The sequence below is a fragment of the Dipodomys merriami genome, unplaced genomic scaffold (genome assembly GCF_024711535.1).
Source record: "Dipodomys merriami isolate MVZ:Mamm:240054 unplaced genomic scaffold, mDipMer1.0.p SCAF_179, whole genome shotgun sequence".
In the NCBI taxonomy this organism is placed as follows: Eukaryota; Metazoa; Chordata; class Mammalia; order Rodentia; family Heteromyidae; genus Dipodomys; species Dipodomys merriami.
Window position 1 is genome coordinate 1 of NW_027203148.1, and position 24,065 is coordinate 24,065.

General features: G+C 37.3%; 2 non-coding genes across 2 annotated transcripts; both read left to right on the forward strand.

The window, feature by feature from the left end:
• The first annotated feature begins 2,570 nt into the window (after positions 1-2,570).
• LOC138829912 (U6 spliceosomal RNA) lies at positions 2,571-2,674 on the forward strand. The gene has a single exon (XR_011372785.1). It is a non-coding gene; the product is annotated as a U6 spliceosomal RNA (small nuclear RNA).
• Positions 2,675-7,026: 4,352 nt separating this feature from the next.
• On the forward strand, positions 7,027-7,130 carry LOC138829924 (U6 spliceosomal RNA). The gene has a single exon (XR_011372789.1). It is a non-coding gene; the product is annotated as a U6 spliceosomal RNA (small nuclear RNA).
• The last annotated feature ends 16,935 nt before the right edge of the window (positions 7,131-24,065 follow it).

A 24,065-nucleotide genomic window follows, 5' to 3' on the forward strand; every position in this document is an offset into this window, starting at 1 on the left:
GGGACTTATTTTCTTTGCATTTTAATGTAAATGACAAAAGTGCCCATTTTTTGACTTTATAAGGGGACTCTTAGTATTACATAATTAAATAGTTGTCAAAATTCACTGAGCTGAATAGAGAACATAATTTATATTAAAGTAGTAATTTCTTGCCATTAATACATGGATGTATTTTATTAGTAAATACTGAAAAGGAAAAAAAATACAGTATTTCTACAGAAGATTCATCCTGACAATAGTCACTTTACAGTAGGCTGGTTCTACTTCCCTACTTTCAACCACATGCTATTGTTGAATGTGATATTGTTTTAGATCTACTCAAGAGCTATGGGCCTCATCTTGGATTCCATTAAAAAACACCAAAGTTCATACTGATATTACAACTTTTTAAAGATCAAAAATTATTTATTATATGATACCAAAACACTAAATCAAGTCCATAACAAATAAGGACTTTAATATTATTTTAAGCAGTTGTGCAAGAAGGTTCTAATTCAACAAAGAGGGACACCTCTTATACTTTAACAACTTGTTTGAATTTTCTCTTTATTGTCAAGAAAAGTTTCCAATTGAACTCTTCATTATGTGTCCCCTGCATCTAGGAATACATAGGATTCCACTTTGTTTTTAGATTGTTGGAGCAAGTTTCAAGACTTGCACATATAGTGAATAGAAGCCACTGGTTGATGTATGCTCCTGCACATGCTCACTGTTCTGGCAGGAGCAGACATAAGGACATGGACACTACTCAAGGACAAAATATTTGGGAGCAACCCTAGGACCTTGAAGCCAACAAGGACAGATGGCACTTTCTGATAGACTTGAAGTTCCTGCAACACTGCCATTGCAGCACCAGTGGCATCACTCTGTGCACCTCACATCCCTGTGGAAACCTTGGCAACAGTCCTCCAGGCACAAGACCAGAAGATCCAGTGGGTTCATTCCAAGCTGTGATTGGTCCATTGCAACCATTGTGAGTGGTCTCTGTAGTCCATTACATTGCTGAGAGTTCCTAGTGACCTGCTGGACTGAGTGCTACATTGACAGTTTCCTTTAGGTTATTGCTCTGGGGTTTTTATTTTCTTAGCTAAGTTTAGGTAGATTTACTCCTTGGCATCTTCACAGAAAGATGGAAGAACATAATGAATTATCCTCAAGCTCTTCAGAGAAGGAGATTTTCACTGAACAAGACAGTTTGAAGGTGATAATTAGCTATGGCAGGAGAAGATTTTCCCTGAACAATATACCATGAAGGAGGAAATCATTGACTATGGAAGCTATGGCTATGTAAATTTGGCCTAGCACCACCTCGTAGTCAATAAGGTTGTAGTGAAAATAATCCTGAAGATGAGATTTCAACAATTGTTAAATCAAAAATGAGATGGACAGGAAGGGAACGTGGCTCAGTGGTAGATGTTTGCCTTACATAAATGAGGCCCTGGGTTCGATTCCTCAGCACCACATAAACAGAAAGAGCTGGAAGTGGTGCTGTGGCTCAAGTGGTAGAGCAGTAGACATAAGCTGAAGAGTTCAGTGACAGTGCCCAGGCCCAGAGATCAAGCCCCAGGACCCACAAAAAATGTTTAAATGAGATGGACATTATTAAGATTTTCCATCACCCACACATGATCAGGTTATATCAGGTGAGGGAAATGGATGAGCACAAATACTTGGTAGTGGAACTGGCCATCCAGAGACCTCCTTAGACAAATGTGAAAATCATACCGCCTATTCAAGAATGAAGTCAGGAGTTTATTCAAACAGATTGTGAGGACTGTGCATTACTTTAATGAAACTGAAAATGACTGAAACATTAAATCCAATAACATCGTGTTGGATGACAAAGGCAATGTGAAGTTCAATGACTTTGGCATGAGCATAAGGATTTCCCAAGGGTAGTTGCTGAAGGACGTATTTGGTACCTTAATTTTGTCCCTATAAAATAGTGCTTCCATGAAAATTACAATGGCTGCAAAGTAGATAGCTGGTGCTTGGGAGTCCTCATTTGTATTCTACAGGGATGACAAATATCCCATTTGAAAGTATGAATTTTAACCAGATAGAGGTAATTGTCATGGAGGCCACGTACATTTTTCCATTCATCTGTCCCCAAAAGAACAAAATATCATCTTGAAATGGTAAACTGCAGAGCCAAAGCAGAGGCATAGTATAGAACAAACAATGGAGATCAGCTCAACCAAATTGAGGGATATTTCCTATGTCCTGATAAGCCCCTATGTAATGAGCTAAACCCTATTATTCTTGCACTCTTGTGTGACATGAGGTACAGCCTGCCTGATACACACAAATCAATATTGGACAGGACATTCGATGAAATCATGGTCATCTATGTTTTGATTTTAAAAAGTCTTAAAATAGAATGACAGCAGTGAAATTAAATCAGTGCCTTCAATTGTTGCAGTGTGCCCAACTCCTGCAGATAAATAGTATGTATATATCTCACAAATATATTACATATGAAATATATGTCTAAAACTTATTTTATACAAAATTAGGGGACAGTGTTATTAGATTTATCCTTGAAAAAAAGATTAACAAAAAATTAAAGATTGCTCACTTTGGCAGCACATATACAAAAATTGGAACAATACAGAGATTAGCATGCCCGTTGTGCAAGGATGACTCGAATATTTGTGAAGCATTCCTGATTTTAAAAAATAAATAAATAAAGACAAATAGATATCCCAGTTTGAAGTGTGAAAGTAAGTGGAAGGCCCATAAATTCAAATCCTAGTACTGGCCCATAATCATAAATTGAATTAATTTTTGTATGTCTTTTATTATAAAAAAATGCTGTGCAGAGGGGTTACAATTAAATGAGTAAGGTAATTTCCTATCAAGTATATTTCCTATCAAGCATTGTTGCCTCCTCCTTTGTTTTTCCCCTACCATTCCTTCTCTCCCACCTCCATGAGTATTCTCCCCACCTCCGAAGTTCTAATGTTTGTTTTCAACGTAGGGTCTTGTACATTGCATTTTTACCATAGGGCAACCTGTATCCCTATTTAAGCATTTTGTGTTTTCCCTTACCCTCTCCAAATTAGAAAAATGTATATACAAGATGCAGGATACCAGAATCAAATGCAGTGAAAACAGGAGTTATACCATGGGGGAGGTACATACAAAGCAACAAAGAAATCAATTTATAAATATGTTGGAAACTATCACAAGAAAGAAAAAAATTATCTTGGGGTTCATTTCGCCTAACATCAACTTGTCTAAAAATTTCTGCTTTTCTCAGACATATACTAGTTATTGCAAATAAGAGAAACCATGGGATCTATGTTTCTTTGGGTATGGCTTATTTCACTTAATATAATTTGTTCCAAGTCTTTCCATTTCCTAACAAATGGGACAAAGAAATTCTATGGAGGCATGGAATTGTGTATATATACCACGTTTCCTTGATCCATTCATCAACTGAAGGGTATCTGGGTTGGTTCCATATCATAGTTATGGTAAATAATGCTGCAATAAACATAGTCTTGCTGGTAGCATTAGTATGATCTTGTTTGTGAACATTTGGGTAAATGCCCAAAAGTGGTAGTTCTGGGTCATAGGGCAGCTCTATGTGGAGTCTTCTGAGAACCTCCATAAACTTTCCAAAGTGGTTGAACACGTTTACACTCCCACAACAATACGGTAAGTTTTCCTTCTCTCCACATCCCCTCCAGCATCTGTTGTTATTAGAATTCTTGATTATAGCCATTCTAACTGTGGTGAGATGGTATTTCTGTTCTTTTTATTTGCATTTCTTTTATGGCTAGGGAGGTTGAGCATTTCTTCATGTGTCTATTGGCCATCCTTCTTTTCTCTTCAGAGAAGTTTCTTTTTGAGTCTTTAGCCCACTTATTTATGGAGAAGTGGTTTCTTTGAGGATTTGTTGTTGGGAGATTTAATTTTTTGAGTTACAGGTATATTTTAGATATGAGACCCTTGTCTGTTTAATGGCTAGTGAAGATCTTTTCCCAATCCATAGGCTTTCGATTTATCTTGTTAACTATGTCCTTTGCCATGTAGAAGCTCTGCAATTTCATGCAATCCCATTTGTCCAACCTTTCTTTGATTTGTTGTGTTTCTGGGTCTCCATTAAAAAAAAAATTCGGCCTGTGCCACGGAGACCTAGGGTTTCTCCTATTCCATCCTATTCCATCAGAGTGTCTGCTTTGACTCAGAGGGCTTTGATCCATTTGGAGTTGATTCTGGTGCAGATCGATATATAAGGATCTAGCTTAAGTTTTCTACAAGTGATTAACCAATTTTGCCAGCACAATTTACTTAAGAGGCTTTCTTCCATTCTATTTTTTTAGCTCCCTTATCGAAGATTAGGTAGCTATATGTCTGTACATTCATTTCTGCCTTTTCAACTCTATTTCATTGTTCCTGATGTCCGTTCTTGTGCCAGTACCAAGCTGTTTTAATTACGATGGCTTTGTAGTAGAGTTTGAAATTTGGTATTGATATTCCTTCATCACTGTTATTTATGTTAAGGATATTTTTTTCTATTCTGGGTTTTTTATTGTTCTACATGAATTTTTGGATAGCCTGTTTTAATTCGTTGAAGAAAGGGGTTGGAATATTGATAGGTATTGCATTAAATTGGTAGAAACCCTTGGAAAGTATTGCCATTTTCACGATGTTGATCTTTCCAATCCAGGAACATGGGAGGTTTTACCACTTTGTAAGTTCTGTTTTGATTTTCCTTTTCAGGTTTTTAAAGTTTTCATTATAGAGGTCCTTCCCTTCTTTGGTTAAATTAATTCCTAGGTATTTTTTGGGGGGTGCTGTTATGAATGAGGTTGCTTTCCTGATTTCAACCACGCTTTTCTCATTATTGGCATACAGAAAAGCCATTGATTTTTGACGGTTATTTTTATACCCTGCTCCTTTGCCAAATTTTAAATCAGCTTGAGTAATTTTGGTGATTTGCTTTTCTTTTATAGCTAGAAATATTGAGCATTTCTTCATGTGTCTATTGGCCATCTTCTTTCCTCTTCAGAGAAGTTTCTCTTTAAGTCTTTAGCCCACTTATTTAATGCGCAGTTGTTTCTTTGAGGATTTGTTGTTGGAGGATTTATTTTTGTGAGTTCCAAGCACATTTTAGATATGAGATCCTTGTCTGTTGTATTGCTAATCTTCTCCTAATCGGTGGGCTTTCTATGGATTTTGCTAGTTATGTCCTTTGCCTTGCACAAGCTCTGCAGTTTCATGAAATCCCATTTGTGCAACCTTTCTATGATTTGTTGTGTTTCTGGGTCTCTATTAAGGAAATTTTGACCTGTGCCAAGGAGACCTAGTGTTTCTCCTATTCTTTCCAGTACTGTTTTCAGGGTGTCTGCTTTGACTCTGAGGTTGACAATTACTTTTGTAAACCGGAACTTGTTTGTTTTTTCCATCTTTTGTGTTCATAGGAGTGTCTGTGTTATGTGTAAACAAGCTGTTCTACAAGGTATCTTTCAGGGTGATAGAGTAGTTATTATATGGCTATATGTATTTTATAATGACATAGAGCTTTCTCGTGACTTACCTACATAAATATTTTAATGTTATTTAAGGGCCAAGAAGAATGCCAAACTTACATTTTTGTGCCTATCTCCATCCTATTTCTCCCTATTGTCTAGTGGTTTATATAACACTCAGCATAACTGAAACTGGCACATGGAACAGACATGGACTTGATGGATCTTGACTGTGAGATGGCGCCAAATACAGGAAATATCCGAATCAATGAGATGGAAGCAGTTGTCCAAGGTGCCTAGTTGTATTATCGTCCTTGGCTTCCAATGGTCTCACCTGCCTCTGTCAGAAGCCTGTTAATGGTCTGTCACCATCAAAGCTCATACTGAAGTTTAACTATCAATGTAGCAGTGTCAGGAAGTAGAACCTTTAAAAGATGTTTCAGTCATAAATGGATAAATATTATCTCATCAACTCTCAAGGGACTAACGTTATCACTGTTATCAGTTGTTAAAAGCAACCTATGCCCCTTACTCCCTGTCATTCTAGCACATACCATGATGCTGAGATCCTCTGTGATATGATGCACCTACAGGGCCTTGTCCCATGTGCTACCATGCTATATAGACTATCCAGCTACTACTATTAGGCTTGAAATAGACCTTATATTCCTCATGAAGTATACAGCTTAATTGATTTTAAACAATGACAAAATGGACTGAGATTTTATTCTTTTTGTCTTTTTCATGGAAGTGAGGATTAAACTGAGGGCCTTAAACTTACTAGGCACATAAATTGCCACTTGTGCCTACATGCACCCAACTCTTTTTCTTTCTTTTTCAGTTTGCTTTTAATATAGGATCTTGTGCTAACCTCACCCAAGTCATTCTCAGTACCCCATACTCCTATACCTCTACCTCTTGATATCTGGGATTACATGACTGTGACACCACAGTTTGCCCATTAGACCATACTACTCTTTAGGGGAAAGAGATACAGATTCCTGAGACGTTTATGTGGGTTTGTGTGTCTGCTTGTGTGCTTGTGTGTGTGTGTGTGTGTGTGTATCCACGTGAACTGTTCTTGATGATTTACTTAGTACTGAGGGTGAATTTTCCTTAAGAATCTGTATTCTTAATTCATTCCACTGAAAAAGAAATACTTCTCTGTGTACTAATGGCTCATAACTATAACTCTAGCTCTTCAGAATGCTGAGATTTTGGGATAACATTATTAATATTATCCCAGGTGTTATCCCAATGTTATCCCAATGTTATGCCAGGTGAGCCAGGAAAAGTCCATGACACTCTTATCTCCATTTCCTCACCAGAAAAGTCAGAAATGGGGCTGTGGTTTAAGTAATAGAGTAATATTCTTGAGGAAAAAAATAGGAATAGCACCTAGGCTCTTATCAATGCTCAGGACCCATACATAATATCCAGATAGCACTTGTGCTATTACAATGAGCTCTTGTGCTATTGCAAGTCACAATTAAGTCTGATGGATTGTCTCTACAGGCCAGTTGCAGTAAAAAAATTTTTTTTTGTAGTGCTCGCTTTGGCAGCACATATACTAAAATTGGAACAATACAGAGATTAGCATGGTCCCTGCACAAGGATGACATGCAAATATGTGAAGCGTTCCATATATTTTTTTTAAATCTTGTATTACTTCATGAGGTTTGTTCTTTCTGGACCATCTTTATGCCTAATTTTTCTCTCTGGAATGATATTGAAATAGAGAAAATATTCAGTAGGAATTTGGTTTCTGGATCCCTCCCTCATTCATTATTGACATGTTCTCTCTTTTTATTTTTTGGCAGTCCTGAAGCATGAACTCAGGGCCTGCACACTGTCACTGAGCTTCTTTTTTGCACAAGTCTTGTACCCTTTGACCTGAGCCACAGGGCAACTTCTGGCTTTTTCTGTTTATGTGGTACTGAGCAATTGAACCTAGGGCTACATGCATGCTAGGCAAGCACTGTACCACTAAACCACATTCCAAGCCCCATGTTCTCCTTTTTAACATATGTCTAACATATTTAGCTCTGTCCCATCTCTGAAGCCACGGCTACTGCTCTTGAATGTATCCTCAATTTAACTCCTAATTGTGTTTCATTTCCTATAACTGCCGAAATATTTTCCACTCCACCCAAGGAACTATCTTTCATTTTCTTAAATTTCACACTTCATTGGTTAATGTCAAACAATAACTCAACATTACCAGTGTCTGAAATTGAGGACACTTAGAATAATAAATAGCTTTTTCCAATGTTTTTCTTTTTTTTTCAACTCTGGTCTCTGCGCAATCCTTTGCCGCGGACCGGGTTCTGTCGGGACAACGGAGGACACCTAGGGGAGGAACTGGAATAGGTGGGGAGATGGCAAACAGACAACTCACACACAAGAGGAGTGGATGCTGAGTGCGATTTAATGCAGAGAATAACAGACTTTTATAGCAAAAATCTCCATAAGAAAGGGCAAAAGGTTACATAATCTTGCTACAGGGCTTCATTCTTGGGTGGTCACCAGCTGGTTGCCTGATAGGCACTTGTTTCCAGCTTATCTCTAAGAAATATAATGGGTTTTGATGTTTGTCACCAACTAACCATTACCTTATTTCTATAGAGGTCTTAACTGTCCCATAAGATCTTTTCTGTTCTTTCTTTAATAGTAAACACCAAGGAGACTTAGATTTAGCAAGTATCTTAGTAAATGAAAGAGAGTAATAAGAAGTTCTTTCTCCTAAGTAGTTATCTCAGCAATTGCCATACATTCTTTCTGTTCTAGCCGCGCCTACAGCTTTTTGTAAATCTCTTACAAACAATTCCTTCTGCTGAAGTGACATTGTGAAACCCCCAATACTTTTATATTTGCTTATGACTTGTCTACTAGCCTCCATAAGAGGGGTTTCAGGGTAGCACTTAACTCTGGTGAGTTAGTCATATTTTTAAGACACTCATCAGATATTGCAGTCGTCAGCACTCTTAAGAAAGAGCTTTGAATAAGGGAACGTTGACAATGAGTAAGTACAATGAACAGCAGAAACAGTAAAAGATTAATAGGCACTCCTATACAGTGAGGAAAAGAAAGGCAGAAACACATTTTTCCCAGGGGCTTGCCGGCCTTTTTCCAGGAGTAGGCCTCTTAGAAGCCCTATTCTCCGAGGTAGACTTCGGTGAAGTCCCAAAACTCAGAGATAGGTCTCTGAAGCCCCTGTCTTAGGTCTGATAGATGGTTTCCCATGCTAAGCAGACTCCACTGGAGTCGGCGTGGCAATCCTTCAGCTCTTCAGCTAAAAGTGAGTGCTCTACCAGTTGAGCTACAGTACCACTTCCATCTTTCTGAGTGGTTAATTGGAGATAAACCTTTCATTCCCAGGCTGCCTTTGAACTGGGAGCCTCAGATCTCATCCTCCAGATAGCTAGGATTACAGGAATGAGCCACCAGTGCGCAGATAATAAATAGCTTTTTTGGGGGTGGGAGGGGGTCCGGTCATGGGCCTAAATTCTGGGCCTGGGCGCTGTCCCTCATCTCTTCAGCTCAAGGCTAGCACTGTACCACTTGAGCCACAATGCCACTTCCGGCTGTTTTTCTGCTTATGTGGTGCTGAGGAATCGAACCCAGGGCCTCATGCATGCAAGGCCAGCGCTCTACCACTGAGCCACCTTCCCAGCCCCAATAAATAGCTTTTTATGTGTATCAGGTGATACACAACAACTCAGACCCTTAGGAAGTCTTTTATCTTCCAGTCTGGCAGGATGTAATCCCACTATATGCTCCGGTAAATAACAAAATTAAACAGATTCTACAAATGTAATTAGTTCCCACAAGAGTTGGTATGAGTTACTTCCAAGGTGTGAGTGCAAATTAAGGCCTTTCTAGAAGTCAGTGATGCAAACAGAATGAAGCAAACATTAAGGAGAATATGTTTATCAAGTAAGTATGGAGGTGCCTAGGAGCTGACAACAGTGGCTGTATGATAGGAGACCAGAAAGCAGAAACCACAGTCTCACCGCCACAGAACCTAAACCTTACTAGGCATCCCGTAAGCTTGTAAGAGATCCCCACATTCTGTGAGAGACTATAGGGTAGTGGCCCCTGCTAGAAACTGAGCAGCTACTATAGACAAACCACACCCAAGTTACCAGCCCAATCTTATATCCTACAATAGTTTGTATTCAGTGGCCAAACAAATAAATTTGTGAAATTTGCCACATAACATGACAAAATAAATGCATATCTCAGAATGCTGGTGCCTTACACCTGTAATCCCAGCTACATAGGAGGCTGAAATCTGAGGATCCAGATTCAAAGGGTTCCCAAGCAGCAATGTCTGTGATATTCATTTTGCCAATAAATATCTAAAACCTGGAAATGGTAATATGGCTTAAGTTGCTGTTCACTATTGAGCCATGGTTCTCCTTTTAGCTCCCTTTCAATTATTTTCATAACCTTTAATTTTCTTTAAAACGAATGACATATTTTTTGTTAGATAGTTCTTAGTGTGCTTTTATTGGATTGCTTTGGTATGAACAACTCGGGATTGAACTCATACCTCATTTATGGGAAGAAAGAAATCTACCACCTAAGTCACAATTCAGTTATGGCAGTTTTTTGTTTGTTTGTTTGTTTTTCTTGGTCTTGGGGATTGACTTCTGGGCCTGGGTGCTATCCCTAAGATCTTCAGCTCAAGGCTAATGCTCTACCACTTTAGCTACAGTGCCACTTCCAGTTTTCTGTGTGTTTCCTGGGAGATAAGAGTCTCATCGACTTTTTCTTCCTGGGCTAGCTTTGAATCGTGATCCTCAAATCTCAGCCTCCTGATTAGTTAGGATTTTATGTGTGAGCCACCACCACCCGGCTATGGTAGATTTTTTTGTTTTTCTTTTTGTTTTTTAGGAATTTGAATTTCTTATTTTTTTTTAAATTGTATTTTATTTTATTTGAGAACATACTGTACAAAGGGGCTACAATTACATGGGCAGGATAATGGATACATTTCTTACCAAGCATTGCAGCCTCCTCCTTTGTTTACCCTTCACTTCCCTTCCCGGCCTCCCCCCTCCCCCCACCCAATTTTACCCCCCTCCCCCCACCCAATTATACCCCCCTCCCCCCCCACACCGGCATTGTAAAGCTGGTTTTGACATGACATTTTGTACTTCTCATTGTTGCAACAGGTCCACCTGAATCCTTAAACGACTTGTTTGTCCCCATCTACTCCACATGTTATACTGACATCAAATATAGTGAAAACGGGGGTTACACTGTGGGGGAGGGACATACAAAGCAACAAAGAAATAATCTTATAAATGCATTAGAAATACATGCATGAAAGAAACGAAAACATTAAAATACATATTTAAGGGTTCATTTTCCTAGCATCACATTATCTGACCTTTTCCGCTTGACTCATACCTATACTAGATATTGCAAATAAGGGAAACCATGGGACCTATGCTTCTTTGGGCCTGGCTTACTTCACTTAATATAATTTTTTCCAAACCTTTCCATTTCCTAACAAATGGGGAAATATCATTCTTTCTGATGGAGGCATAGAATTCCATTGTGTATATATACCACATTTTCTTGATCCATTCATCTACTGAGGGGCATCTGGGTTGGTTCCATATCTTAGCTATGGTAAATAATGCTGCAATAAACATAGTTGTGCTGGTAGCTTTAGTGTGGTCTTGTTTGTAAACATTTGGGTAAATGCCCAAAAGTGGGATTGCTGGATCATAGGGGAGATCTATGTGAAGTCTTTTGAGGAACCTCCATACTGCTTTCCAAAGTGGTTGAACAAGTTTACATTCCCACCAACAATGAAGTAGGGTTCCTTTCTGTCCACATCCCCTCCAGCATCTGTTGTTATTGGAGTTCTTGATTTTTGCTGTTCTAACTGGAGTGAGGTGATATCTCAATGTTGTTTTGATTTGCATTTCTTTTATGGCTAGGGATGTTGAACATTTCTTCATGTGTCTATTGGCCATCCTTCTTTCTTCTTCAGAGAAGCTTCTCTTTAAGTCTTTCGCCCACTTATTTATTGGGCAGTTGTTTCTTTGAGGATTTGTTGTTGGGTGGTTTAATTTTTTGAGTTCCAAGTATATTTTAGATATGAGACCCTTGTCCGCACAGAACTTAAAAAATGGGAAAACCTCCCATGCTCCTGTATTGGCAAGATTAACATCGTGAAAATGGCAATACTTCCCAAGGCTATCTACAAATTCAACGCGATACCTATCAAAATTCCACCCTCATTCTTCAAGGAAATAGAGGAGGCAATCCAAAAATTCATATGGAACAATAAAAGACCCCGAATAGCAAAAACGCTCCTCAACGGAAAGAACACTGCTGGAGGAATATCAATACCAAATTTCAAACTCTACTATAAAGCCATAGTAATCAAAACAGCTTGGTATTGGCATAAGAACAGACCTCAGGACCAATGGAATAGAATTGAAAACCCAGAAATGAACCTACAGACCTATAGCCACCTAATCTTCGATAAGGAAGCTAAAACAATAGAATGGAAGAAAGACAGCCTCTTCAGTAAATGGTGCTGGCAAAATTGGTTAACTACATGTAGAAAACTAAAGCTAGATCCTTATATATCACCCTGCACCAGAATCAACTCCAAATGGATCAAAGACCTTGAACTCAAAGCAGACACTCTGAAAACATTACAGGATGGAATAGGAGAAACCCTAGGTCTCCTTGGCTCAGGTCGAAATTTTCTGAATAGAGACCCGGAAGCACAACAAATCAAAGAAAGGTTGGACAAATGGGATTGCATAAGATTGCAGAGCTTCTGCAGGGCAAATGACATAGCTGGCAAGATCAATAGAAAACCCACCGATTGAATTTCTTATTTTTGTCCTAATTTAATTTAATACTTTATTTTTTTAATCCCAGGGAATTGAGTATAGGACCCTTTATATGTATGTATGTGCATGCTTCTGTGTACATATGTGCCAATACTGAGGCTTGAATTGCCATAACTTTTTCCAAGCAAGGCTGATACTATACCACTTGAATCACACCTTCAGTATTTTTATTGCTGCTTAGTTGAAGGTAAGAATCTCTGATTTGCTACTTTGAAGGCTTAGTTTTTGGATGACAGTTAAGAGCCAAACTGTGAGGTCTCCTTACCACTTCCCTCTAATATCTACTTAGGAAAAGCTGGAAGTGTCACTGTGGCTCAAGAGGTAGAGCACTAGCCTTAATGAAAAGTAACTCATATACAGTGCCTAGGCCTGACTTAAACCCTGGGTCCTGCAGATTAAACAAATAAACTCTGAATTGTCTGACAAGTCAAGTTTTAAAACATGATCTTATAGATCTCAGCCTCTGTAATTGCTAGATTTACAGGTTTGAGCCTGTAGTAATGGTGATAGTTTTCTATTATTATTTACAGATGCTTTAAAAAACACATCATGTAGCTAACAGTGGCTCATGGTTATAGTCCTTGATATTATGGATACTGAGAACCTTGATGTGATGTTGGGCCTAATGATAGAATGTCTATGAGTCTTATCTGTAATTAACAACCAAAAGGTTGGATGTAGAACTGTGGCACAAGTTTTAAAGTCATAACCTTGAGCAGAAAAATTTTAGGGACATTGCTCAGGCAATGCATGCAAATCCCAAGATCAGCACAAAAATTAAAATAAATAAAACATAAAATAATCCTAGGTATGGCTAGTGACAGTTTGCCTAGTTTTCCTAAAATTCTTAGTTTGATAGTCACCACAAAGATAACTGGACAAACCAACAAAATATGTATCCATAGCCAGATGAAACTTTTGCTTAGAAATCTGCACTAATTATATTTTAAAAAACATTTCTTACACTCTTTAATTTAGAAAATTAGCCCCAAAATAATGCCAGTTGAAGAGAAATTGTATGTGATGACTACTTCAGAAACAATACATTTTTTAGTTTTTTAAAAGGAGATGTCATGGATGTCACGTATTTATCAACATATATATATATATATATATATATATATATATATATATATACAATTAGTAAATAAATGTCAACTAAATATAAACTTCATTGTCCTCTAAATTGAAGTGTTGACCTATATTTTATATCAGAATGAACATTTACTCGTCTCATTTTTAAAAGTCAATTTAAATTTTCTATTCAAATTTTATACAAAAAAATGTGTTTGTTGTTCTAGGAAAGTTCTCCAAAAGTTAATGTAGAGCAGTATGTAGGGCCATTTTGAGATTAACTAGGAATTCTGAGCCATGAAAAACTAAAGTTTTAAAAGTTGAAATAAATACATGTCAGAGAGTTAGAAACAAAACTTGGGTTTCTAGGGATAGACTTTCAAACCCTTTCAATACATTTGGCTGGGTAGATGGTGCTACAGTTGGTAATTTTGCTTCACTCAAAAATTCTTGGTGAGGTTTTTGTGTGTAAGAAGAAAATCCCTTTGTTTCGTATTTATGAACTTCATGTTAAAACTTTAGCAATGGACCTTCTGTGGCCCCTTTTTAACTGGAAGTATTTCAAGATTTTTAAGACCTCAAAATCTTTTTGTACTCTCAGCCAGGCTGTTTTGAACTATTTACTTTCAAATTTATTAACATAATCCATTTATCATTGTAGGGAGGAGAATCCTATGCTAAATAAAGTCTACTTGCTAGAGTTGTTTGTAAGTAATGAAGCATTGAGTATTTTGGGGTTAGCCTGTGTAGAGTAGACTGGATTGAGATGACATTTCCATGATTTATAGGTAAAATCACCCTCTTCCACTAGAGGTGCAGGATCAAATGAGTGATGGGTATTGGTTTAAGGTTTCTTTTATTTTACTATGTATGAATCTTCCATCATATACATATATATATAAATATATATATATATATATATATATGGCTTGAATCTTCCTGATATGTTGCTTTATAAACACTTGGTTTTACATGAAGTGAATTATAGTTTTTTAAATTAAATAAGCAGGACATTTGGCCTTAATCATGTAATAATTTGATTAATTTTAAGAGGAAAAAATATCATCAGAATTAAAATAAGTTTTCATCATTCAAAAATAAATATTGAAAGGATATAAAGCAGAAGAATTTATGGGGTGCTTAATATATTCTGCCTTTCTTCTTTATAAGGTTTGTTGTGACCTGATGGTAATAGATTTGCAATGGGTAAAAGTGTTGTTGGTCACTTAGAGTTGTTACTTCAGCAAATGTATGAGAATGTCTGATGATGTTGAACCCTAGGTTTCTGAGAGGAAAAACACAGATATAAGTCCTCTAAGATGCTGACTAAAATGAATGAAATTCACACTCCATTAATAGGAGGGGAGGGCACCAATTTTTTTGCTGTCTTCAACAGCCAAATGCATTTTTCTCTGTAGGTGATTATCAGCAAAGAGGAGATTGTAGACAGACTAAATTCGTGGATCTTATTCAATGAAGAGAATAAGGAGATGTCTGGATGGCTGGTGCAGACGAACAACAATTCTACATACAACAGACAGCATTATTGAAGAAAGGCTTGAGAAGTTTCAGATGGTGAGCCAGCAGTGTCCAGGCAGGTGTAGTTTGAACACCCTTCTCACTGCTGAGAATCTCATGTTACAGGCAAGTTTCCTATAAGGGTTGAAGGGAATAGTTGCTTCTTCTGCATTGGCAAGTCTGATAGGAGAAGGGGCTTGTGTCTCCTGAAGTATCTTGGTGTCCTCAGGCCCCTGAAGGAGTCTAGTTATTGCAAAAGAACAGAGGTCATTTATGATTAAATTGATGATTTCAGGTAGTCACTCGGCCTCAGATGTAATGTAGGTCAGTAACACATGTAACAAGAATTCATGTAGTTAAATGAAACTGAGTTATATCCACTTGTGAATTAGAAGTAAAATTAGAAGTAGATTAGAGGATATCCATGAGAGAAATCAGTGGGGGTGTTGTATCAAGAAAGTAAGAACAAACCATATTTTGAATTTGTTTAGTGAGCACTTCTTGACTTTCCAACCTTTCCCTGTGAAATTGCATTAACTCTCACATATGATAAGAATTTCTCAATGACAAAACTCTATAAGACGCATCCCATGTTTGTGGCTAAGAAATAAATGCTTTGGGGGCCAGGCACTAACGGCTCAATCCTATAATCTTAACTATTCAGAAGTCTGCAAACTGAAGATTGAAGTTCAAATCCAGTCCAGACAAAAATCTCCCTTTACTTCTCCAAAACCATGGAAATGTAGCTTTACCTCAAGTTATAGAGTACCTGCCTTAACAGAAAAAGCTAAAACACAGTGTCTAGGCCTTGAGTTCATATTCTCATAGTGGAACAAATAAAAAGTAGAAAAGAAAGATGGAATAATAATGGAGCTTCCTATTTTCATAACTTACCAGGACCACATGGAATTAATAATCCTTTTAAGTGAAAAGAAGGCCCAGTTGAAGCAAATGAGTAAAGTTAAAAAGGGACAGCAGCAAGACAAGAGACTTCAAGAGGGATGACAAGCTTAGCAACAAAATCAAGAGCATTCATCTTCAAGAAAACACACTTCTGTAATCCCATATACACCTTTGATTATTCTCATCACTATGACCATCCTCTAACGTTGGCTACACTTATCCACTAGAGTCACCGAACACAGCGTATCCTTTGTGACATTTCATGGATAAAGTTATTTGTCCTCATTGTCATCAGTCTTTCAGAAACTTTAGTGAAGAGCATGTTCTTCCATTTTGCATGTATATGATAGCATCCTGTTCTATTTTTCAACAAAGAAACTGTGGCTAGCAGGCTTGAGAATGGTTACATTCAGAGGTTCTTCAGTTTCACATTTTTCTTTCATTTCTTGGTAGGTGAGTTGGAATAAGAAAAAAATTATGCAGTATGTTTTATTTAAATGAAAAGATTTATTTGAAAATACTACAAGTTATCATTCTTTAAATATATTTTAATTCAAATATAATAGGGCTAGTTTTAATGCTGCATGCCTTTAAACCTAACTGATTAGAAAGCTGAAATCTGAGGATCATAGTTTCACGACAGACAAGGTAAAATGGACCATGATACTCTTATCTACAACTAAAAATCAAAAAGCTAAACAAGGAGCTGTGGCTCAAATGGAAGAATGTCAACCTTGAGCAAAAAGGAAAACCAAAAGAAACTAGGCCCTGAATTTAATTCCTAGTACTAGCACATATATGTTTGTGTGTGTGTATATTATATATATATGCATATATATATATGCACATATATTCTATATGCATGCATATATAGGCATATATGTGTGTCAATATATATAAATTGTATATGCATATGTATGTATATATAATTTTTTAATAAATTATTAGCAAGTGTCAACTATATACAAGCAAACATTTAGTGTTGCTCTTAAAAACAGATTCATATGCAATTATGAACCCCTGTGATTTATATGAGCCAACATAAAAAGAAACGTAAACCAACAGATTAGGTTATTAATAGAATGATTTTTGTTATAGAATAGCCTGTATGCACAAGATTAGGCAAATGATATTTAGTCATTTTCCAAAACATTGAAAGCAAAAGCATAATAGTACAAGAAATCACATTTAGACATGGACTATGCCTCTCAGTGGACAGGTAGATCAGGAAAATATGATAGCAATATGCATATAGATATACATGTATGCGTATACATTCATATATATATGCATATATATATACATACATACGTACACACGTACATGCACAACAGAATTTTATTTATCCATTCAAAAGGATGATAATGAATCATTTGCAAAGAAAGGAAATAAATTGGGGAAAATCATGCTAAATGAAGTAAGGGAAGAAAGCCAAACCCAGATAGACAAATGAGATATGTTTTCTTTTATATAGGAAGTTAAGCGTAATATAGATCAATACAATATGCACACTTTGTGGTGGAATGCAACTATACACCTAGGTATGAACTGAAATATGGTTAGTTCAGAGAATAATTCAAATAATGTAATTCCTTAGAATAGCTAACTCACATTCCAATAAAATAAACACTATGAATCAAGTACTCAGAGGTACGGATGGAGTCAAGGTGGGAAGAAATAGATAAATTAAGCAATAAAGTGGAGTGAAATGCAGTGCTCTAACTTAATGCATATCCTACCAAATGAAGAAACTTGAGGAAAGGGTGGGAGTGAGAGTGCTGGGGAAAATTATGAAAGAGGTGAGATTGTACTCATGTACTCATAATGAATGTCAACTCCTGTGTACAAGTTGAAATCAAAATGAAATTAAAAAATCCAATACTCAGTATGCTCATGAAAGTATTTCAGTGATGATGATTCTCTGAATAACTAACAAACAATAAAGAGTTCAAGCAAATGAGTAGCAGAAAGGGAAATGATGTTCGGCTGGAGAAGAAGTTTAAGAAAAGAGGGGGCAGATTAATGAAAAGAGGAAGGGATGGCAAATATAATCATTATATTAATGATATCAATGTAAAAATGGAACCATGTAACTTGGAAGATGGGTAGTTTGGGGAAAGACGGGTAGATTCAGGGAACACTAATCAAGATGCATTGTACTTATAAACAAACTCATTGAATTGAAACCACTTTGCACAATGATAAATACAAATGAGTAAAAAAGACAAAAAATAAATTTGTGCTTCATTTTTTGTAGCACAAGTAGTAAATCGTAAGGTATAATTTGGATAAAAAGTAAAGTTAAATTAGATACATGACAAAATAAGAAACGAAATGTCTTGTGGGTAACATTGTCTTTGGAAATATCCGTGCCTCATAATATACTTTTCAAAATATCAATATTCTGATTATTTTGATTTTTTTGAAAATAAAGTGATCTGTGAACTTTCAGACACTATTATCATAATGCCTAATGATACATAATTTAGCTAGAGTTGATAAGATAATCATTGTTACTTATCTTATATTGTAAAATATAAGGAACTTTTATGATACCACTACATTATAACACAGATACTGAAGTTTCCTTCTTTAAATTGCTCCACAGGATATGGTTACATATAACCTGATACAAGTCCCAAAATCACAAATATAAGTAAAATTACTTAGAAGGAAATGGTAGGAAGACAATTATTATCTAACACAATCAATGTCAGCCATGGACTTCCTGAAAGAGAATCATAGACAAATCTGTTTGTTTCACCAGGCTTCTAGTGCCAAATACGAAGTGTTGAAAAGACCCATATGGCAAACTACTTCTCAAAGTGAGATCACTATATAGGCAGACCCTCCAAGACTTCTACATGGAAGAGACTATTTCTGACCCAATGCTCTTATTTTTTTTTTTACCAAAGAAACAGTTCCTTTAGTAATTTATGTTTTTTGAATTTAGATAATGAATCAACATTTTTCACAAAATTAAATTTGAAATATCTTTGATCGGTTTTTCCATGCTTAAAACTAGCAATACAATAAATAATAGTTGCCACAATTTGGAACTTTTCTGCATCAATGGAAAAACAATCTGGAGAATATAGACTCTAGAAAGAACCAAAGGAATCCAAAGATATATCTATTTTCCACAGAATTGTTCAAGTGGAATGAAGGCCAACATAGTTTCTTTAAATTAAGAATTAGTCTAATGTCTGCACACCAACAGTTAACAAATGTTTATTCCAAACTTAGTGATTGTACAATAGGTAGACTTTGTAGACTTTCTTATTTTTGAAAGAAAAAATCTACTAGAGTGAGACACAGGAACCTTAAGAAGACTTACAGATAAAGCACATAGTGTGTTAAAAGAAGACACCATGGTAGAAAAATGAAACTTCCTTTTTGTTGGTCACGAGGCATGAACTAAGGGCCTGAGTACTGTCACTCAGCCCTCTACCACTTTGGGACAGAGTACCACTTCTGTTTTTTTGTTGATTAACTAGAGACAAATCTCATAGACTTTCTTCCCAAGCTAGCTTAGAACCACAATTCTCAGATCTCAGCTTCATGACTAGCTAGGATTATAGATGTGAACCACCAGTATCCACCACCCCACAAAATGAAACTTTTCAGCTTCTTGTGAGTTCAATTTTCAGTGGCCAGGAAAGACCTCCTAGAATGGTGCTTGCCACTAAAGAATTAAAACTACAGAATGAGCAACCAGGAAGTTGTCTGTTAGTAAAGATGCAAGTATGAAAGGGTGCTACTAATTTCAGTTGTTTTTTTTCAATCTGATTGACCTTCAGTACAAATCTGATCTTGTTGTCACCTCTTGGAAGGAGCAGAGTCTGGGCCTATGCTACTTCGAATATAAGAGACTAGAAAAAGAATACCCTATGGTACACAAGTAGTTGAATGCAGGAAAGAAGCAACATATTCCCTGCAGGGGAAGGCATGGGAGAGATAAAGGCCTAGAGAAAAAACTGGTGGTCACAACATTTAACCCCTTCTCCTCCAAGGAACTGACCTCCCACATAGTGGCAGTGACATAATTCACCTAGTGCATTATCTGATATGAAGGAAGGTGTCATGTCTCACTAAACAACACAGTTGTAGTCAAAGAAAGGGAAATTCTTTTGTGTTGCTCTTAGGCCCAGTCTCAGTTACTCTCCACATTAGACTTTGTCCAGTTTCTATTCTTACTACAAGGTCCCTAATCAGGAGGAATGTGTGATCTCCTGGATTCCCATTGGCTCTTTGGGAACTGAGACCACTTTCAATTTTAAATCTGTTCCTTCTGTCAAGGCTGTGGTGGTTGGTGGGAAAGCTCATCCTCTGAAATGTGATTTAATACAAAATCTCTTCAGAGAAAGTCAAGGAATGACAGATTCTGCCTGAATTTCTACATTTCCAAAGAGGTCAATTAATATCTGATTCTGAAGCTCAGGTGGAGGTCCTTCAATAGTTCCTCTGAGCTGGAGTGAAAGTTAGCACAGACTCCAAGTCATACTCACATTTCTCCAGCTCTTTTTCATGACCTGAAAGATCACAGGAGTTGAGTTCAGAAACAAGGAAAAATGAGACTAGCAGAAGAATACTGGGCAGGGGGAGTTATTAGACACCGTGAAAATGAGGTCAGAAAATCTCCTAGGATCACTCATATCATTCAGGAATCACATAATAAGATTAGGGAATAAAAGTAATAAATTACTACCTAATTAGTAACTCTACTTCACTGACTACAAGTGTTCTGTAGAAAGGTAGGTGACCTGGACTATGTTGATTAGGAAAAGAGAGCCATTGTTTCATCACAAAGTTCTAGTAAATATCTTCATCCATAGCACAGATTGTTCTTACTTTCTACTTCTCTGATACTTTTCTTTGCTGGATTCTAAAAATGACCTTTGAAAGTGTTAACATCTTCAGATGTAATTACATTTTATTTTAATCCATTTGTTATGAAATATAACAAATTATGGGGAAAATCTGTCTATGGGACATTTTCTTCAATGCCCTATTTATTTGATGTTATTGTTATTTTTTATAGTTTCATTTTTAAACCTTGAGCAAAATGTTTTGTTAAATTAACACTAATTAGTTGCACATTTTTCGTATTTTTCCTTGTTTATAAATGGGAAAATATATCTTGATCAGCACCCCATATGTTTTCTTCATTTTCTTTCCTCCTTTTCCACACAAATTCAGATACATTCAATCAATCACATCAACAATTTTGGCCATACTCTCTCTTTTTCACAGTTCTGATCCTTCTGTGAATTTTTACTATTACATATACAAAAGACAGATACTGATTTGTCTTCTCATAAACATTTTAAGTGTATTTTATGAATTGGAATGTGTCTTCAGTGTACACCAATATGAATTTACTTCATTCAAATTGGCCATGCAGATGAATGTTTTTATAACCTTCATCCATCTTCTACCATTCAACAGTTTTTGATGAGTCTTATTTTATAACTTCTTCATTGAACTTTTCAAAATAATTTGTTATTAAACTTCTAGCATTATCTTTTTTTCTCAATTGTTGCCTTCTTAAAATTGCTTCAAATTATAAACTACATATGATGGTCCTGTATATGTTCACTGATATATTTAACTTTTGGTCTAATATTCACCTATTACAGGATATCTTTTTTTGGGGGGGTGCGGTCGTGGGGCCTGAACTCTGGACCTGGGCGCTGTCCTTCAGCTCTTCAGCTCAAGGCTAGCGCTCTACCACTTGTGCCACAGCGCCACTTCCGGCTTTTTACTTTTTGCTTATGTGGTGCTGAGGAATCGAACCCAGGGCCTCAGGCATGTAAGACAAGCGCTCTACCACTCAGCCACCTTCCTAGCCCCTTACAGGATATCTTTAACCTGTAGTAACTACTTTGAAAATCAATATTGACGTTCCTCACGAAAGAAAAAAACACAATGCCAGAAAAGCCCATGAAAATAGTATTAGGTGCATATCCAAAAATACTTTGCAATGTAACAGTAGAAGCATTAACTTCTCTTATATTCCAGAATATGTTTATAGCTATGAATAGCCCATTCTGTTTATTCCTTTTACTGGTACACCTAGGTTGATTGCAGATCTTGGTTGATATGAATACTGCTGCCATTAACATGGATGTTCATGTTGAATCATATTCCTTCATATGTATCCAAGTTACTGTAAAGGTCATTAAAATATGTGGGGTTGTTTTTGGTATTGTGTAAACTTCCACTCTGAGCTACATATGAGTTGTATTCGGTTACAATGCCACACAACCTCTCCAGCATTTGTGTTTATTTGTTTGAGTGGCTATAAGTATTTTAATGTGTAAGATGGGATCTCAGTGACTTTTGGGTATGTATTTCCTATGTGGATAAGAATTTCAAATATTTCATTTATTTATTAAACATTAACATTTGTACTTCATTCCTGATCAGTGTCTTTTTTGGTATTTGATCAATTTTTAAGTTTTATAATTTGTGATTTTTTTCCTATTCCAATTATTAACATTAGTTAAAAAATTTATTTCAGTGGTCCACAATTTACTAAAATCTAGTGATTGTACATTTATAACACTGGTTTTGTCTTTGTTTACACCCAGGCAATTATTGCAATAAAGATGTTGAACTTCTTTCACTAGAAATGTAGATTGAAAGGATAGTATCTCATATTAGTGCTAAGATAACCTCAAAATTAACAGTCACAGACCAAGTCCAAACAGTTTGGCTAAGTAACACATTAACACAGCACAAATTGCATTTAAAGAGATCAAAGAGCTTCATAAAAGATGTTTAAAAAGTCACCACTTTCATGAAGCAAATGCTGAAGTTCACACGCAGACCATAGGAATCTGATCATCAGGAAGATCAAGGGACAAAAGTATACAAAGGGACAACTTTAGAACGTTTACTAAGGATTGGTGGAGGGGGGAAAAATCTCTAGATACCAAAACTCAGTGCTGAAGGAAAGAAGTGTTTTATTCCTAACCTCTGCTCTGTCTGACTCTCTCACGTCACACACACACACACACACACACACACACACACACACACACAGAGACACACACACACACACACACACACACACACACACACACAGCTCTTGTACACATAGAAACCTAGGCGCAGCTGTATCTTGGACAATGAAGATTTTTTCTTCTTCCACTGAGATAATCAAATGTGATGATGAAGTTGGCTCCACAGCCACCCCACACTTGAGCAGAATGAGGGATAGGATACCTTAGACTGCAGCATAGCCTTGTGAATCCCTGGCTTTGTGTGTAAGAATGCAGTTCATGGTCCTGTAGGCATGGGTGGTCAAGCTGAAACAGGGGTACACTTGACCTGGAGGATGGCACACCATAAGCCTTGCATGCATGGTGAACCAGGTTTGAGAAGCCATATGAGCATCTATGTAATGACCTCTCAATGGCATGGAGTTGACACTGTACTTGGATATGGCAGGAGACCAGAGGACAGCTGGAATCCAGAAGGTGTTAGAGGCACCAGAGTGAATGAGCCTTTCTGTGGAAACCCCTAGAGCAAGCTAAGGAAGTTCCCCGCCCACATGTGACAGCCACCATGCTGGTCCCCAGAGGACTCACCTGGTCTTGTCCATGGTTCAGTCCTGATCTACAGCTGGAACATCCCCAGTGGCCCTTGTCCTGAGTGGGCTGAAACAGCATTGGCAAGGCATGTTTCCTTCACCCCACTGTGCATGACCTCCCTGCTGCTGCTCCATGAGGGCAGGCTGAAGCTGGGCAGGCCTTTCCTGGTGCCCAGTGCAAAACCAGTCATAGGCTGAGCCCACAGCAGTGGAGCTGGCCCTCACAAACTGCCAGGGGCATCGAGAGAGTCATCACTGCAGCTTGAGTCCTGTGGCCTCCACCCTCCACGCCCCCAGAGTTGGCCTCCAAGTCCTCCCCTTTATTGTTGAAATTCTTCATCCACTGGTTCTCTCATTTCTCATTGTCTACTTTGGCAGGACTTGAGACTCCTTCCTCTCCTCATGAGGTTTCCAGGCCCCAGGGAATCTGCCCCAACCATCCCAATTCACAGACACTCCCGAGAAGCTAGCCAACATAGGGGTGGCTGCTGTCAGAGAAGCTGACCTTCCCCCTTCCTTCCTCCCCTCACCAGCCTCTGCCAGGGCCTACCTTCCACTCCCCACCACCCCCAGTCCCAACCCCAGTGCAGCCTCACCTGCAGCCTA